General features: G+C 37.7%; 1 protein-coding gene across 6 annotated transcripts in view; it reads left to right on the plus strand.

Moving 5' to 3' along the window:
- The window catches only part of LOC131664074 (potassium voltage-gated channel protein Shaker), a 1,178,399-nt gene that overhangs the window by 65,046 nt on the left and 1,095,626 nt on the right, over positions 1-17,727 (plus strand). For all 6 annotated transcript variants that reach the window (XR_009301906.1, XR_009301907.1, XR_009301908.1 and 3 more), the window contains one exon: positions 16,429-16,552. The gene's annotated coding sequence lies outside the window, so the exon portion shown is untranslated. The remainder of the gene's footprint in view (positions 1-16,428; positions 16,553-17,727) is intronic.

Here is a 17,727-nt window from a genome sequence, read left to right on the forward strand (position 1 = left end):
TTATAAAATGCTGCCAATTGCATTGGTAACTTCTTTAAATATTGATGCATTTATAAAAGTTTTTATGAGTTTTGCTATTAGACTATATATTTTCATTTATAGTTGAAAGATACGATATTTCATATGCAATAGACTATTATACGTTACTTATATAATTAACATACCTTTATCTGGGTCAGTTCTCTCCAACTGTTTAAAAGGCTTACCTTCATTAAATGTTCCAAAGTCTTAATTTCACAATGCAAAATACTTAATCCATATTTCATTAATCCAATTTTGGATATAAATTCATTTTTCTAAATCACCAAATGCAGATGTTGTGAGGTTACAGTATAAACGTCTTGACAAAGAACGGTTACCAGTGATAGTATTCAGGACTTTCCCATCGAATAAGGTTTTGAAAATTTCGTACTTCAAATATACCGATTTTCCATTTACCAAAGTGAAGGAATGAGAAGAAAAACTATTTATCTTTCTATTCGTCCATATTCTTTTTTTATATTTTCAGGAGTTTCTTTCTCAGAACATATTCTTACAGATCCGAAAAATCTAACGCTCATGGGAGTACGATTTATCTAAATATATTCATCACTTCTTCATTGAAAAAGCTGAATTATTCCAATATAGGTAACAAAAAGTAATACACGATCGTTCTTATCTTCATACTCTTCATTTTCCAACATTTGCTGAGAACTTTTATGACTCGAAGAGCTGTCGAATCCTATGGAAACGCGCATTTGTAAAATACGATATGTATTTTGAGGTTATTCCAGAACTAATACTTTACACAACTACTCACCAGTAATGTTGAGTAGCTCATGAAAAGAAACAGACCTCGATATCATTCAGTTTTTCATAATTACATGGATAACATTTTTTTTTCTTCTACTATAGTTTTATAGTTTGGATAAATGTTGTATTCTAAGTTTTTTGTATCACTCATTAATGCTTCATATTGATGTTTACTAAAACCATTTTCTATAATAAATGCTAAGGCTGAACTAGACGTATGAATTTTTAGAAGTATCTTTTTCTTGCACTTCAGAATCTGGTCTATTATCTTGTTTACAATATTCATAACTACAGAATTATTGTTTTGATCGTACAACAAATTTTGAGCTCGTCGGTACAAAGTTATTCGAGATGCAGTATTCACCTGTTTATTTTCGGACACTACTTATGCTAGAGCGATTTTTCTTTTTCGGTCTGCCTCTTCTTTTTGATCTTTTATTCTTATTACTTCGACTCATCTTCAATTACAGTCTGATTCATACAAATTTTTAATTCATTAATAATAAGAATTGTTTGATAATAGACAAGTATCTCGACTAAAAAACATCGTGCACAATTTTCATCAGATTGATTAAATTTTATTTTTCATTTTAAATGTATTTAAAAATCACATTTTAGAGTTGTGAAATTTATGTTAATCTACAAATCTGTTTTTTCTAGAAAGCTCCATTTTCAGGAAATACTCATTTTAACTTATTTTTACCTAACTAAACAATTTATGTGATCTATTAAAAGTCGTTTCTTGCTTTTTGTTACGTGACAGTTTTGATGTTTTTTTTCAAAACGACCACGTGTTAGACCGTTTTAGCTCCGAGTGGTCCTGACTCGAGTGAATTGAATCTTCGGTACGGTACCCCGACCGTCTCAGCGAATTAATCGCGTCTTTACCGACAATGTCCTAAATTCGTCCACGCGAGGGATAAGTGAGAGTAATGGGGGGGGGGGGGGGGGGGTACGGCTCGCTGGATTATTAAAATGAAAATACACGGGTAACATAAGATAGATTTATATATATATATAGATACATAAGATAACATGTGTAGTATTGATCGCGTTACTACCTTACCTCTATCGCGTTACTATCTAATTTACGATTTATTAAATAACTATTCTAAAATACGCGGTCGGTCGTCGTTACGCACCCGGTCCCGGTACGCAAACAAATGGATTCACCGAAAGGGGAACACTGAATATAGTAAGTAGTTAGCGAAATAAAGAGAGAGAAAACAAGGAAGAGATTTCGCTTTATCGAGAATAGAGCGTGGAAGTACTCACTCTGTTGTTTTGATCCTTTTTTTGGTTTATATAAGTCTGATTTGTGGTGTTAGCTTTATTATTTGAATTCAAAACACGATAATTAATGGCAAACTCTTTTCTCTCTTGTGCTCGCAGACTTAACTCAAGTCGATTTAATTAATACTCTGGCGAAAATAGCGTCCGTACTTTAAAACCGGCTAATCGCAACTCCTCGCGCGCCTGCCTCGCTACCGCAACCTACTCTCCCTCTCTCCTTACTATTTTTCGTCTCCTTCTCATTGCTTTGTCTCTGCTGCAAAGGTTCAACAAGCGCGCACACGTGCGCTGCTGACTTCAGTAGCTTATCGCTGAAGTCTTGGCCTTCACGATTTTACTATGTGTCGAGACTTTGTTTTAGTCACTGCTCAATTTCTGTCACATAACACTTTTTTATGTGCTTTTCTTTATATTTATTAGAAGGTCAAGAAAACTTGGAAACATTATTAATCCCATAATGTTAATTATCCCATAATTTTTCCATAAAATTCCCATAAAATTAATCCCATAATTTAACAAAAGTTCAAAAAAAGAGCAAAAAATTTTACTTTCCAATTTCTTAATTTGTCTTATGAATATTTATTTTTTATGATAACTTTTTTTGTTAAAAATAATACCTTTTCAAATTTATCATAAGATATGGTTATTCGCTGAAATTTCACTAACTCTAATACACCAAATGAAGCGTATTGAGAGACGTGTGTTTTGACGCTATTACGCGAGGTACTGGAAGGCTGACTACTTGAAATTTCTACCTAATACGAGGAAAGAATTACGAAAAAAAACTCAAAAGTTTAATGTAACCATTAATTAAAAATATACTATATAATATACCTATATACGAATTGTGTCCGGAAAGTATCGGGCCTACGTTTATATCTTCGCAGCATAGTGTTTGAGCGACCTCTACCGGACAGAAACGTCAACAGCAAAGCATCACGAATCTATTGGTTACTTACTGACACCTCCCGGACGTATAGTTCATGCGCAGCGTGTCTTTGCTTACAGTGCCTTTTTCGCGTTCGTCGGATTTTGATATTGTCAAAAATGACTAAAAAACAAGATCAACGAATTTGCATCAAATTTTGCATTCAACTCGGAAAAACGAGTTCGGAAACTATTGAAATGATGCGAAAGGCCTTCGGAAGCGAGTGTATGAGCAAAACACGAATAAAAAAATGGTATAAACGGTTCAAGGATGGTCGCACTTCTGTCGATAGTGATTCTCGTTCCGGCCGACCTTCGACGACAAAAACTGCAGATAATATTGAGCGGGTGTGACTTGCAATCGAACAAGATCTCGTATGACTGTGCGAGAACTAGAAGAAGACCTTGGGATACCAAAAACTATCATTTCAGAAATTTTAACCGAAAATTTAGGAATGAAACGCGTGTGTGCGAAATTCATCCCAAAATTGCTCACAGCAGAGAAGAAGAAAATTCGCTTAGAAATCGCTCTGAAAAATCTGGAAATGGTCAATAATGATGATAATGTGCTTAGAAAAGTTATTGCAGGTGATGAATCATGGGTTTATGGTTATGATTCTGAAACAAAATAACAATCTTCACAGTGGAAGCATTCTGAATCGCCAAGACCAAAAAAAGCACGTCAAAGTCGGAGCAATGTTAAGTCAATGTTGATTGTTTTTTTCGATTGTGAAAGTGTTGTACATCACAAATATGCACCAACAGGTAAGACAATCAATAAAGAATACTACATTCAAATTTTATAACGTTTGCGTAACGCAGTAAGAAGAAAACGGCCGCACTTTTGGGAAAGTGGTGACTGGCTTCTCCATCACGATAATGCGCCAGCGCATTCATCCAATCTTGTGCAGCAGTTTTTGAGGAGCAAACACAATATCCCATTGCTTCGACAACCTTCATACAATCCCGACAAAGCCCCTTGTGACTTTTGGCTATTTCCAAAACTAAAAAAACCACTCAAAGGACACCGATTTGATGACAAAACAACGGTTGAAAACAATTTTGACGAGTGTACTTAAGGCTGTCCCTAAGTACACTCCAGTGAGTTCCAGGACTGTTTTGAAAATGGAAACATCGATGGAACCGTGTTATTCAATCAAGTGGGGATTACTTTGAAGGATGCCACCCACCAGATGATAAAGAATAACGCTAGCACGAAGATATAAAGGTAGGCCCGTTACTTTCCGGACAGACCTCGTATACAGGGTGTCCCATTTTAAAGGAACCACCCCGAAATTTTCGACGGTTGGCGTTGTACAAAAAATTGTTCAGACAACAGTTGTTTGGGACAATGGGGCAATCTTTCTGTGAAAGATTTATTTTCAAGGTCATTTGAAGATCAAAGTCATTTTTTGAATAGGAACCCATATTTTTTATACCGGATTCGGAAAGAGCGGAAAATTCTACGTTTAGATAACGTATTATGTGTGGGGTTCACCCCCCCCCCCCCTCGCCTAAGGTCATGTAGGGGTCAACTTTGTGATTTTCTTCATCTACGCACAGGGATGATCGGGCAAGGGTAAGGTTAATTGTAATAACCCAATAACTTTAATACCCAATAACTCGATAACCCCAATAACCCGAATAACCCAAAAACCAAGAGATATTTTGAATAAGGACCCCATTTTTTATCTCGGATTCGAAAAGAGCGGGAAATTCTACGTTTACGTAAAGTATTATGTTGGGGGAGCGGTTCACCCCCCCCCCCCCATCCCACCGGGGCAAGGGTGAGGTTAATAAGGTCTTCAAATGACCTTGAAAATAAATCTCAAGGTTAAATCGGATTTCACAGAAAGGTTGCCCCCATTGTCCCAAACAACTGTTGTCTGAGCAATTTTTTTGTACAACGCCAACCGTCAAAAATTTCACGGTGGTTCCTTTAAAATGGGACACCCTGTATAATAGAGTTCAGTATAATTCTTATTTCTTCTAAGCGGTTGCAATTCTCTGAATGTTCATTGAGTTTATTTCATTTTTAATTATAACTCAAATCTAGAAGCAATTTCTTTAAACATAACTTATTAAATAAAATATTCATTTGAAATAAATTTTCGTTTATTTAAGCCCTTGATATTTTTTTGGATTTCGCGTGCATAAAAAATATCAGGAACTATTTACTATGCTTTATATATCATGTTTCAGTTATTAATATTATTATATTGTCATTCATCATAATATAAAAAAAAATTCTAGAAAATAATTTTTTTTATTTTTAAGAAACAAAAGTTATCGAAAAATTTTAGGATGTCAAGCCACTTTTATTAAAAGTTGCTTAGGAGCATCCTAATGGAATTGTAGTCGTGAAAATACAAATTTTCCATGAGATACTGATAAGTCTTAGCGAAAATATAAGAAGAGAATAGCAGTTTTCCGTAAGCCGTCCATTGCAGTTAAAGTTAAAGAATATATAAAAGAAAATTAGGTATTCTAACTAAATATTTGGTGCCTGTGACTTTTATAATCAAAAATCATAAAATATGATTATTCAGTCTTCTCCAATCAGTATCTGATCAAATTGAAATTAATGGGCTGAGTGATTCAAAAGAAAATGAGCTAAGTGATGAGTGATGAGTAATTGTAGAAATTCGGTTTACGATTTTTCAATTAAATATTCTGCCAATCATCTGATTAACAAAATATATTTTATATCTATCAATTCTTGTATGTATATATAAAATTAAAACTAAATTCCAGGATTAAACGAACTTATCCAAATGGAATTTAGATAAATATTTATTTAACATCCCTTAATGATATGTTCTAGCCGAATTATATACAATTAAATGATAAACTGTATGAACTTGGTATATCAATTTCCTTATAATAGGATAGATTAGGTGGTGCAAATTAGGGTTTATTAAAGAACAAACTCCCTCGATGCAGAGCTAACCGCCGCTCCGTTAATCACATATGAGTATAAGTGTATTCGCCTTTACGTTTTATACTTTCGTTCCATTGTATCCTTTTCCAACAGAGTTGAATTCACTTTAAGTCACCTGACTTATGACACTTGCTTACATTTAGGTGTACGGAGACTAATGTTCCTTTTCAATATTCCCTAGATGAAATCGGTTTAAAAAATAACCTGTGATGGATCCGTTAAACTAAAAGGAAGCGAAATGACGTAATGCGACGAATAAAATCAAGATTGTTTATCACTAAAAAACTACAGTCTTCGTTGACCCGAAATACTTGCGCACGCGTATAGGATTTGCAATTTTACTATTATACGGGGAGAGAGAGTAAGAGAATTCAAAATGCTGCCGCGAAATCTAACGCTCGGCGCGAATGTACAAACGGTCGCGATTGACAAAATACTTTCGCAAGTATTTTGTCGCGCAGAAAAAGGGAGGTGCACCTACCCTGCGGTGAAATTACGGTGATCAGCCGTAATTATTCTTTGCAAACGAATTTTTTCCGTGGAAAGGCTGCGTTGGTTCTCCTCGCTACCAAATCGGTTGTTGCTGTACAATGCTGCTTTTTCGCTGCTGCTGTGATTTGCTGCTGCTTATCTAGCATCTCGCTATCACTCGCGCGAATCACAAATCCAAAACTAATAGATCTTCTAATCGGCAAACGGCAAAACACCGTGAAAAGTTTTGGCGGTTTCCCGAACAACAACTGAGGCTCAACTGAAAATTGAACACTCGCGCGCGACCTCCCTCTCTTAGACGTTCGCTCTAGCATCGCGAGTGCTACCAAATCGGGAACGTATCGATTGATCGAATCGACTACCGTTGCATCTTTTACTATTAAATGTGAATACGTTCGCCCCGATGGACAAGAGTTTCATTAAGATAAAGGGCTTCTCGGCGTTCAGAAATGATCGTAATGTGAATAGGGGTGGGATTATCCTATTCGTACGCAATGATCTCAAGATTTACAAAATTTGTCTTATTTTGAGTATTTTGTTTTGGCAAGTACGCTGTCATCTCTGTAATAATGAATGCATGTTTCCGAAATCTCGTGGAGAATGCAAATTCTTACAGAGATCACACTGACATTTTTCACACTTGCCAAATATGAGTAAATAAGAGTAAGGGGGAGTTGCATAGCTTTAAGCCGGATCACTAAACTGTCACTTTGCTGGGGTGTCTGTCTCTCTTTTAGAGAATATTGAACATGCAATAGATGCTATTATTGCTACAAACAAAAATAGTTTTAGTTTCGATCTGGTTACTTTTAATGATGTAGTCATTGTTACATCACATTTCTCCTCACAAGCTTAAAGGTAAATGGTATTCCTCATAAGTTATGATGGCTCTTCTGGTCATAGGTGATCAACTTGTTGCCATTTTTAAATCTGTCTTCACTTAGAGCATTTTAACCGGGTGTCTGGAAGCGGGTACAGCTAATAACTCTATAAAAAAGCAGAACTCCATCATCACCTTTGGAGTTTTGTCATTTAACAATGCTCTGTTTCCTTTTAAAAGCTCTAGAGAAACTTGCGCATGACTAGATCATAGAGTAACTTGATCACAATAATATTCTCAATCCCTTCCAGATTGGATTCAGGAAATATCAGCAAACAGTTTTAATAAAACTGAGGGACGACATTATTATGGCCAATCTCAAAAGGAAGGTGACTTTATTGCTACTTTTTAACATTAGCAAGGCGTTTAACACCATTTCACTTTCTAAACTTTTACATAAGCTTAGAACTATGGGTTTTTTTAAAGCAGCGCTCATATGGATAAAGTCATACTAGCAGGATCATAGTCAGAAAGTTTCTTCTGCTAAGGGTTTCTCAGAATGGATGCAAACTAATCTTGGCATTCTACAGCGATCTGTACTGGAGCTCCTACTTTTTTGTTTATATGTCAATAACTCGCAGTGCGTACTAATCGAACAAAATATCAGACATATACTCTATGCGGATCACTTGCAATCTACCTATATACTGCTAGGGAGGATTTGTTCGAGAATATTAACAAACCGTCCGCAATGACTCAGGTGGTCTTTAGATGAGCTGGTGGCTCCAATCTGCACCCTAGTGCTTGCAATGGTCTTGAAATAAAAAAAGAATATTAATTCTGTCAAGTGAGGGGATTTCTGGGGAGCTGAGGTGTGGAGTAAGGTGTACGTAGGATTCAGTGGCAAAACTGTGAGACTTGATATTATCAATAATTGTGGATAGCAAGCTTGAGTGAAAACAGCTAAACAGTTAACCTAGTTACTAAAAAAGTCAATAGGGGTCTACGATCGCTTGCGCTTTTTTCAATTGTGCACCATGCAACAGCTTCGTAAACGATTAGTGGAATCGTTTGATTCAGCCACATCTTGACTATTATGCGATAGTATACTTGGACGCATTGCAAGAATAGCTTATTCGGTTGCAGAGATTCTGTGACTCGAATGTTATGTAGATTTTTAGTTTGAGGGGGGATGAATACATTAGCCTATATAGGAGGATGCTAAGCTGGCTTCGCTATGAGTCTCGCAGGAGCTACACGAGGGAGCCTACATATCTTCGGACATTTTTTATTATAGACCTATTTTCCCTAGCAAAGGGTAGCGGCCGGAGTTTGATGTACCCAGGGTGGGGACTGAGAATGATTTGAGATCGTTTCAGGTTCTTGATTCTTGCCTCTGGAACTTTCTCCTCCTTTCCTTCGTGGTCTTTTAAGGAATGACGGGAATCACTGGTTGTTTTATGTTTGTGTTACAATGAGTAATTAATGCTTTGACATAGCAATACTCTTTTATATGCCTATAATAGTGATATATTCTAGTCTTGCTGCATTTTCTTTGATATAGTATAAATTAATATGTTAGGTCCTTGACCAAATAAGTCTTGAAATTACAAGTGTATCTTTAGTTTTAAAAACAAAATTGTATGACTTAGCATTAAGTAATCAAATACAATGGTTTACTGTGATAGTTTGCACGCTAAATGTATTGTAAATATTCAATATTTTGAATATTGCAAATAAAAAGAATTCTATTCTATTCTCTTTCTCTCTCTCATTTACTCTACAGATGCGACGTACGTCAACTTCTGTACCTGCTCGTACACACATACACACACACACACGCGCACATACACACAAACACACACATACCTACATACATACACACACAGAACATAATACTACGTATCTAAATCACATGCACCTAAATCGCATAAACAATAGAACAAGTAACCCAGGCAGGTTCACAAAATCCTGCCGTCAGTTCCGATCGGGTGGGTGCAAGCCCCGGTGGCTAACGCTCGCCTCCCTGTGTCGGAGTCACATTAGATGCAGGGATCTGGGAGAGGTGACAGCACGCTGCTTCAACAACAACAACCCAGCGTACTAGTAGGAAATCTGCCGTAATGGACCAAACTACAGGCACGCTAGCAAATGGAAGCGCGCATACAATATTCCAAAATGAGACGGAAAAGAAAGTGCCCGAGAATGATTTTCTCAAATCTAAATTAAAATTGAACATACCTAGCACTTGGGATAAATATGAAAAGCTTGTAGAAGAGCTCATATAGATGCTGAAAGCACCTGCCAGTTATATTAACAACGATATACGTAAAAAGACTAAGGAAATTAAGAAGTCATTTGGCAAGATCCGAAAGATAAAAGAGGCCGCACCGAAGAATGGCGGAATAGCAACATTGCTAAGGAGGAAAGCATTTGAGCAAGAAGAAAAGCTACGCGAGCCAGGAAAGAGTCAAACTACAGTGACCTCAAAGAGTCTCAGAAAGCAGCGCGACGCAAACTGGTTAAGGCAATCAAAAGCAGCAAGGAGCAATGCTGGTAAGAGCTGAAAGAAGAGGTGGATTCAGATCCATGGGGTACACCTTATAAGGTAGTGATGAAAAGGGTGAAACCCCAGTCACTGTCTGCACCCACATGCCCAGCCTTGCTTGAAAGGATCGTTACCAACCTTTTCCCGCAATAACCAGAGCTGCAAATGGGTGACCTAAACACAGAAGACTCGATCCCACCAATCACACTATAGGAGCTAAAAATTACGAGCGCAAGAATGGGAAACAAGAAGGCCCCTGATCCGGACGGCATCCCAAACATCGCTCTGAAAAAGGCAATAAAGATAGCACCTGAAATGTTCCTGCACATGTATAACAGGTGTACGTATACAAGAAGGTTATTTCCCTGTCAAGTGAAAACTGCAGAGGCTTGTCCTCCTCTTAAAAGGAAATGAGCCACCGGACGAACCCTCATCATACCGTCCTCATGTCCACTCCGCAAGAAAAATTTTAGAAAAAATCACCTACACAAGAACGGAAGTGATAGCTGAGAGATACCTCTCAGACAAGTAGTTCGGAATCCGGAAAAGAAGATCAACCGTCGATCCAATAATCTAGTAGTTAATACCGCGGAAGACGCCATTGCAGGAGAAAGATGGATAAACAGTGAAAAACAGTACTGCGCAGTAGTGACGCTGGACATGCAAAACGCGTTCAATTCTGCAAGATAGGATCGAATTATGGAAACGCTCAACCAATTCGACATCCGAAAATACCTGCAGAAGTTAATAGCTAGCTATTTCACAGACAGAATCCTACAGTATAATACGGACAATGGACTCAAAATGTACAGAATTACTGGAGAAGTGTCCCAAGGTTCGATACTGGATCCTGTCTTATGGATCATCATGTATAACGGCCTACTCAAACTAAGGATCCCAAGAATGGTAACGCCTGCTGCGATTGCAGTCGATATCGCCTTCATAATTGTAGCCAAGCATCTAGATGAGATCTAAAACCTGTACAACGTGACTTTCAAGAAGTACGCCTCCTGGATGAACGAAGCAGGACTGAAGATGGCTAAGCACAAGACAGAAGTTGTGTTCACAACCAGCCGAAAGATTCATGAGATGATCATACTGCAAGTAGGAGAGTACAAAATTGAGTCAAAACCATCCATCCGCTACTTGGGGGTAATGGTGGATGCACGCCTCAATTTCAAAGATGAAGTCAAACATGCCAGCACTAAGGCAGCAGCAGTCGGAGGAACATTATCACGCCTCATGCCAAATATTGGCGGACCAAAGCCAAAACAACGAGCTCTCCTAACGTCAGTAGTAACATCAATACTGACCTACGGCATCGTTATTTGGTTCAGCACACTGTAGCTGCAGGAATGCCAAAGGAGGATGTATCCCGTAGGCTGGCAAATGGTGCTGAGAGTTGCCAGTACGCTTAAAAACGTCTCCAGAGACGCCGCACAGGTGATCTCAGAACTTTTGCCAATTGAGATTCTAGCCGAAGAATACAAGAGCTGTGTACCAGAGTAGAACCGAAGGGCAGTCTGTATCTGATGACTGCAGAAAAAGAGAAAGACAGAAAAGTCTTCAACACTGATGAGCACAGTGGGACAGCTCTAAAGACGGAAGATGGACCCACCAGATTATCCCAAACATAGCGGAATGGGTCAACCACCAACTCGAAAATCTTAGTTACTATCTTACACAGATACTCACCGGACAGAGATGTTGCCGGCAATATTTACACAAGTATAAGCTCGAGGACTCGCCAGAGTGTCCAACATGTCTGGGAATAGAGGAGGACGGAAGGCATGTATTCTTTATATGCCCTAGATTTAACCTACAACGACGAAAGCTCCAAAACGTGACTGGAATGACGGTCATGCTAGAACATTTGTTCTACAGATGTTATCATCTGAGAGGATACGGAACACCACAACGGGCTTCACCAGGGAAGTCATCGGAGAGCTACGAAAAGAAGAAAAAAAAAGAAAAGAAGAGGAGAGAACAGCACGTAAGAGATACAGGGCGCCTAATTATGGTATAGCAAGCTCCCTACATTGATGCAGAGGAACGTGGGTGGTTGGGTAGAGCTCAATTTCCCTCATCCGATGCGGAGAAATGTAGACTCTGGGATTGAGACTAGCCATAGGATAGCAAGGTGTTCTCATACATGCGTACGCTCCCCAAAAGAATTAGTTGTGATGATTGTAAAAATAAAGAAGAAGACGACCGGATGATGCGGTAAGAAGAAGACGAGTCTGATCCAGAACCCCTAATCACCTTACGGTGGACGGGAGATGTACGGAAATGTTAGACACTCGAAGGCAGCCAACCGGCTGATTAACAACCCACAATGAAGTAATGTCTAGCCACAGTTCCGGTGGGGGTTGGTGACGTAGGACCACTTGTGCAAAGTTTGCTCTGCCTACGTCCTTTCAAAAAAACAAACACACACACACACACGCATATACCCACACAGAACATAATAACATGCATCTAAATCACATGAAGCATTCGCTGACCACTACAATATTTAGTAATATTGTAGCTCATCCACAGAGTACTCCTCATTATAACCAGTAGATTAAAATATTTTATACATAACAACATGATTATGAAAATATATGTTTGATAAGCAAACATAATACAGGCTGTAGGACCAAAACTGAAGCAGTATGATATAATTTCATTAATACATAATCATACAATTAAAACATACAATTAAATAAGTCCTTAGTTAGTGTATCAATACTGCAATAATTTTCGTTCATATAATTTATTTATTCAGATTCAAATACTACGTTGTAAATAAGAAAATACAAAATCAACTTTTTTTGTAAACTAAACTGAACCTGTTTTTGCAGTTCGAAATTTTAATGACAAGACCGTTCATGATAAGTATTAAATAGGCTTTACTTTATTTAAGTTTCATTTTTATATTTTACCTGCGAACGGGTATTATATTTTAATATTGTAATATTTATAAATAGTGTTGTTAATAATATTTGTTGTTATTCTCATTTTTATTTATAATTGATTTATAATTCAATTTTATCTACATAATATATATACTTAATTCATACATTTATTAAAATAATTATATTATATTTTGTACAATTACATTTGTAAACAAATCTATTTATTTCCAATTTTTTGTTCAAAATACTCATGTTTACGACAACCTTAAACAGTACATGTCTAGCTTTTTGTTCTATGCTTTGAATTCGGTTCAACTAACTACAATTTTGCCAGACTTGCAACACCTTTGATGTTGTTATTTCTCTTGGTACAATGCTATTATTGCCATCTTACTTATTTTGGTATAATTTTTCTGATGACCACTCTAGCTCTTACCAGATCGGAATTGTTGATGGCAGTTTATCAGTTCTATCACACATTTAGTGGGTAAGAATCATGTTTTCCTTGTTAGGAGTCTCTTATTCATATAACACGATAAAAAAGAACATGGGCATCAAGCGATTCCTGCAATAAGCCTAACATGAACCCATCAATATAGTGCCAACATGAAGACTAGATGTTTCTAGATTTTTTATTACATCAGCAAAAATGTTACTTATGTTGAATTTTTCTTCAAATTTCCTATTTTATTATTGTATTTTCCTAGTAGTTTTTTTTAGCAAACTGTTTTTATCTTGCCATTATCTAATAAATTATTGCAGTAATATTTTTGTAACTTTTAGTAATGTATCATTATTCTCATTTTAGTTTCTCCTATTATAGTTTTTTGAATTACTATTCACAATAACGTGGCAGAATTTTCGATATATCGGTTTTTGACTCCTTTTCTTTTTCTACAAAACACAAAATTAAACAATGAATTAACTAGTGTGGCAGGGAATTTCGGAGGTTTTGACCGCGCTCCGAGTTTCTTCCGCCACAAGGCCTGTTTGGCTCTACTCCGATTATTTAGGGCGCCAGACCGTCGGCTGATTACGGCGATCGTCGGGGGTAAGGCCAGTAGGGTTATCGCGTATCCCGGTTTGCTTAACGGCGACTGCACAGAGCGGGCAAACGAGGGATACGCGTTGTATCCTCACTTCAGGCCTTGGTGTCCAACTCTCCTCTCTATTTTTCCTCCTTAATTATGGTATGCCGGCAGCTCAGGTGATGGCTCCTTAAGTCAGGTCGTGAGGACGTTCGAATTCGCGCGTATGTTACCTATCGAGTGACCCGAAAATATAGCGAATTAGTGATACCCGTATGTAACCGCTCGCGGCTGAAAATCACTAGCATGCAATAGAGGTAGGATATCAAAGTAAATTTATTATATAAAGATAATTAATCACTTTATTGATGCATTAATAATTCTCACATACGAGGTTGGAGTGAATATGGTCGGTAAAATTCTGAATATTCATAATTTCGTAAGGATACAAATTAATCGGAACGTTAATAATTTTCCGGTCGGTCTTCGATTAACAAAGAGAGAGGGTCGGCGCAAATAACTCAGTCGCGAATTTCCTTTGTCTGTTCTTACCGCTCACGCTCGGTTCATGAAATGGCGGAAAGGTCAGCGCGATTAAATAGGCAGGGTGAGTTTATTTGGCTAATTCTACGTTCGCGGCAATTTGTCAGCGAAAAGTCAGCGCGAATATCCTAGATCTCAATTTTCATTGGTTAATCCTAACGCTCACATTCGGTTTGCGAAATGGCAGGACAAATTTTATTCGGTTAAACCTACGTTCATAATAAATAGTTAACGACAGGTCAGCGCGAATCCTAAATCGCAATTTTTATTCGTAACATCTAACACTCACTTTAAAATATACGGAATGGCGGACAGGTCAGCGCGATTCGATAGGCACCGGCGTCGACGGATCCACGCGTCGCGACGACCTACGGCACTGAGCGATTTATTCCCGCACTCCGCGATTAAATAAAAGTGAATAGCACTTTGCCTACTTACAATTTTTTCTTGCGGTATTAGCAAACAAAATTGGCAAAAAGAATCTGGAAGGCGTCTAGCGCTAATAATTCTGCAGCAAAATTATCTGACAGAGGCTCCTTCTATTGAGAGATCCAGTGGCAAAATGGACGAGAATCGGCTTCTCGCGGTCAAAGATCGCTTTTCTTCTCCTCTTTCCGAGAAGAAATGTTATTATTGGTCGGTATGCTAATTCGAATATCGGTAGCGCCCTCCGAATATTTTATTATTGGTCCATATGTAAATTAGAAGGATACAGCGCCCTCCTTAGTTCTCCTACTTTCGTCGTTATTTACCCTCTCTCACCCCCCCACTAAGGTAGCTATCGTTAGTTGTTGGAAAAGATCTACCCCTACTCTTATCTATTTGTCTATCCGGACGGAAATCAAATTTTATTCTAATTTGCTCATTGGTCGTGACGTCACTAGCGAATTTTGTCAGAGGTTCGAATTCGGTCAGTTAAATTATTATTTAAACCTAAAGGGGGTAGTTGTCGCTCGCTATCATAATAGGGGTGTCAGTCGCGTGCGAATTTTACAATTCGGTATTTATTCCACGCTCATTATTTTCCAATTATAATTTTAATTTTATTGTCATAGATACGTATATAATATACGCCGTTTCATTTGTAGCGCCCTCATCTTCGCATTTGCCTATTATTCTATTTATCATTTTGTATCGTCTGTCTCGCTCGCTCTGTCTCGCTCGCTCTGTCTCAGTCTGTCTCGGCGCTTCATGATGGCCGCTCGGTTTCTAGCGCGTACGCCTCGTGTCCTTGTGTCGATTGCTGGAGCGCCTCCTGGGGCGCTCCCGTGTCGGTTCAGTGATGTTCTTCCGGGTGTTTGTGTGTGTGGTTGCTGTATTTCTTGTGTGTGGCACTCAGAATGTCGCCGATGGTGTTCGGCAGCCCGACACAGCTGATTGCCGGCTGCCACTTCATCGGCGATTTTCTGCTCGCCCCAGGAGTATCAGTGCCTCGTGAGTGTTAGTGTGGGTGTCTGGGAGTGTAACGGATCTGCATGTGTCATCAACATGCATTTCCGTTGCATTTCCCAGTCAAGTTTTGCATTTTTCTTTCGCCGGTCGGCAACACGTGGTCGGGAGTGTATGTGAGTGAGTGTGTGCGTGCGCTCTCTTTTTCTGTGGTGCGCTCCTTTTTTTTCTGTCTGCTCTTTGAGCGTCCGTCGGATCGCGTTTGACAAGTTTGTTTCATCCATATCTCCGGCATGGTTGTTCGGACATAAAAAAGAGTAATTGTTCTGTATAGGACGCGTTTATTTTTATTTAATTCAACCGGTTACGGAGCGGCAAGGGACGGGGATGGCCTTACTGAAGTGTTGCAAATAATGCAGCACTCAGGAAAGGCCTTGTAATGTACCGCATTACACTAGTGTTTCACTAATTGATTTTGTGTTTTCGAATTTTTTGAAATCATAGTCATCATACATATTTTCACAAATAAAGCATACTTTTCATTTCATTGTCACTAAAGGATCATATTTGCACTTTTTACGTCTTGACCGCTCGACATTTCAGTAAATAAACAAAAATACTATAATTATGTAAGGAATCAATTATTGTCTTAATTTCATTGTTTTACAATTATATACATCTAATATCAGATTATAGTTTATTCTCTATTACATTCATGACCGTGAAATGCTAATTAGAAATTTTCTTTTATGTAGATCGTTACCAAAGTTATTAAACCAAGATGATGATGGAGCAAATTCTCATACTCAGTATACAGCTGCAACTCATTTTGAACCAATACCACACGATCATGATTTTTGTGAACGAGTTGTAATTAATGTAAGTGGAAATCTGTTTTACGAATAAACGTTATTAATTTTCTTATGATATTTGATACGATAATTTTAATGAGAATATATGCGAATTGAATGTAAACTAGAAAATATCGTTTATAATGCATATGAATATCTACCTATATATCTTTTTATACACACACTTACATACATACACATGCATATATATATATATATAATTATCGTCTTAAGAAAACAGTTGGGGCATCCTGTTTCTAACTACCTCTACCCCGTAAACTTTAATACTGCTCTTCTGATGTGTTTTCTCTATAAAGTGGTAATTACAAAAGATAGCATACAGTTTATATAACGAAGGACTATCATTACTCTATTTATGAATTATTTAAGATAATATTACAGTAGTATAATGGTTTGTAATTGTTATTTGATAATATATTATTCCCTTTAAAATAAATATTTCGTTCTCTAACAGTAAATTTTCTTGGTTTATCAAAATTTTATCATGTTCAGTACTTCCCAAATTTTTAAAGTAAAGTATATATATATATATATATATATATATATATATATATATATATATATATATATATATATATATGTATAATTTATTTAAAAAAGTGTCTGTGTGTGTATACGTGCGCACGTGCACGTGTGTATGTGTTTCACATATTTGGGTGTGAAAATTCATTAAAACGCGTAAAAGCATCGACTGTTTCCGACGTTCTTTTGGTCCAAGAGATTTAAATTCTGTATGCATTTTGTCAGTATGTGTTTGACAAGTTTCAATTGGACTCCGAAAAAAGCCATAATATAGCGGAAAACTATGAGAACCGGGTTCAGGGATAATGAGGATCTTTTCAAAAAGGACAAGCAGCGCCACTTCATAGATTCTCTGTACTACAGTTAGTGTATGCGTTGTTTATACTTTTCCGTTTTGAGGGTGGCACAGCGTAACCAAACATTACCACCCCTCTCTCTGGGCGCCACTAGGTTGGCGTAGCCCAGTGTCTTTCACTCCTTCGCTTTCAAGTACTTTGGAGATCCGGAAGTCAAGTTTGCTACGACATCCCTGATGCTCACAGTGAATCGGAGCCTTGTTAATCTAAGGCGGCAACCTCTTCGAAAGGAGTACCGATCATTTTAAAGTTCGACGCTCAGGGAGAGTGGAACTAAAGGTTTGACCCTCGGTTTGGGCGCGAC

This window comes from Phymastichus coffea, unplaced genomic scaffold (genome assembly GCF_024137745.1).
Source record: "Phymastichus coffea isolate CEN01 unplaced genomic scaffold, Cenicafe_Pcof_1.1 PCOF00003, whole genome shotgun sequence".
Classification (NCBI taxonomy): domain Eukaryota; kingdom Metazoa; phylum Arthropoda; class Insecta; order Hymenoptera; family Eulophidae; genus Phymastichus; species Phymastichus coffea.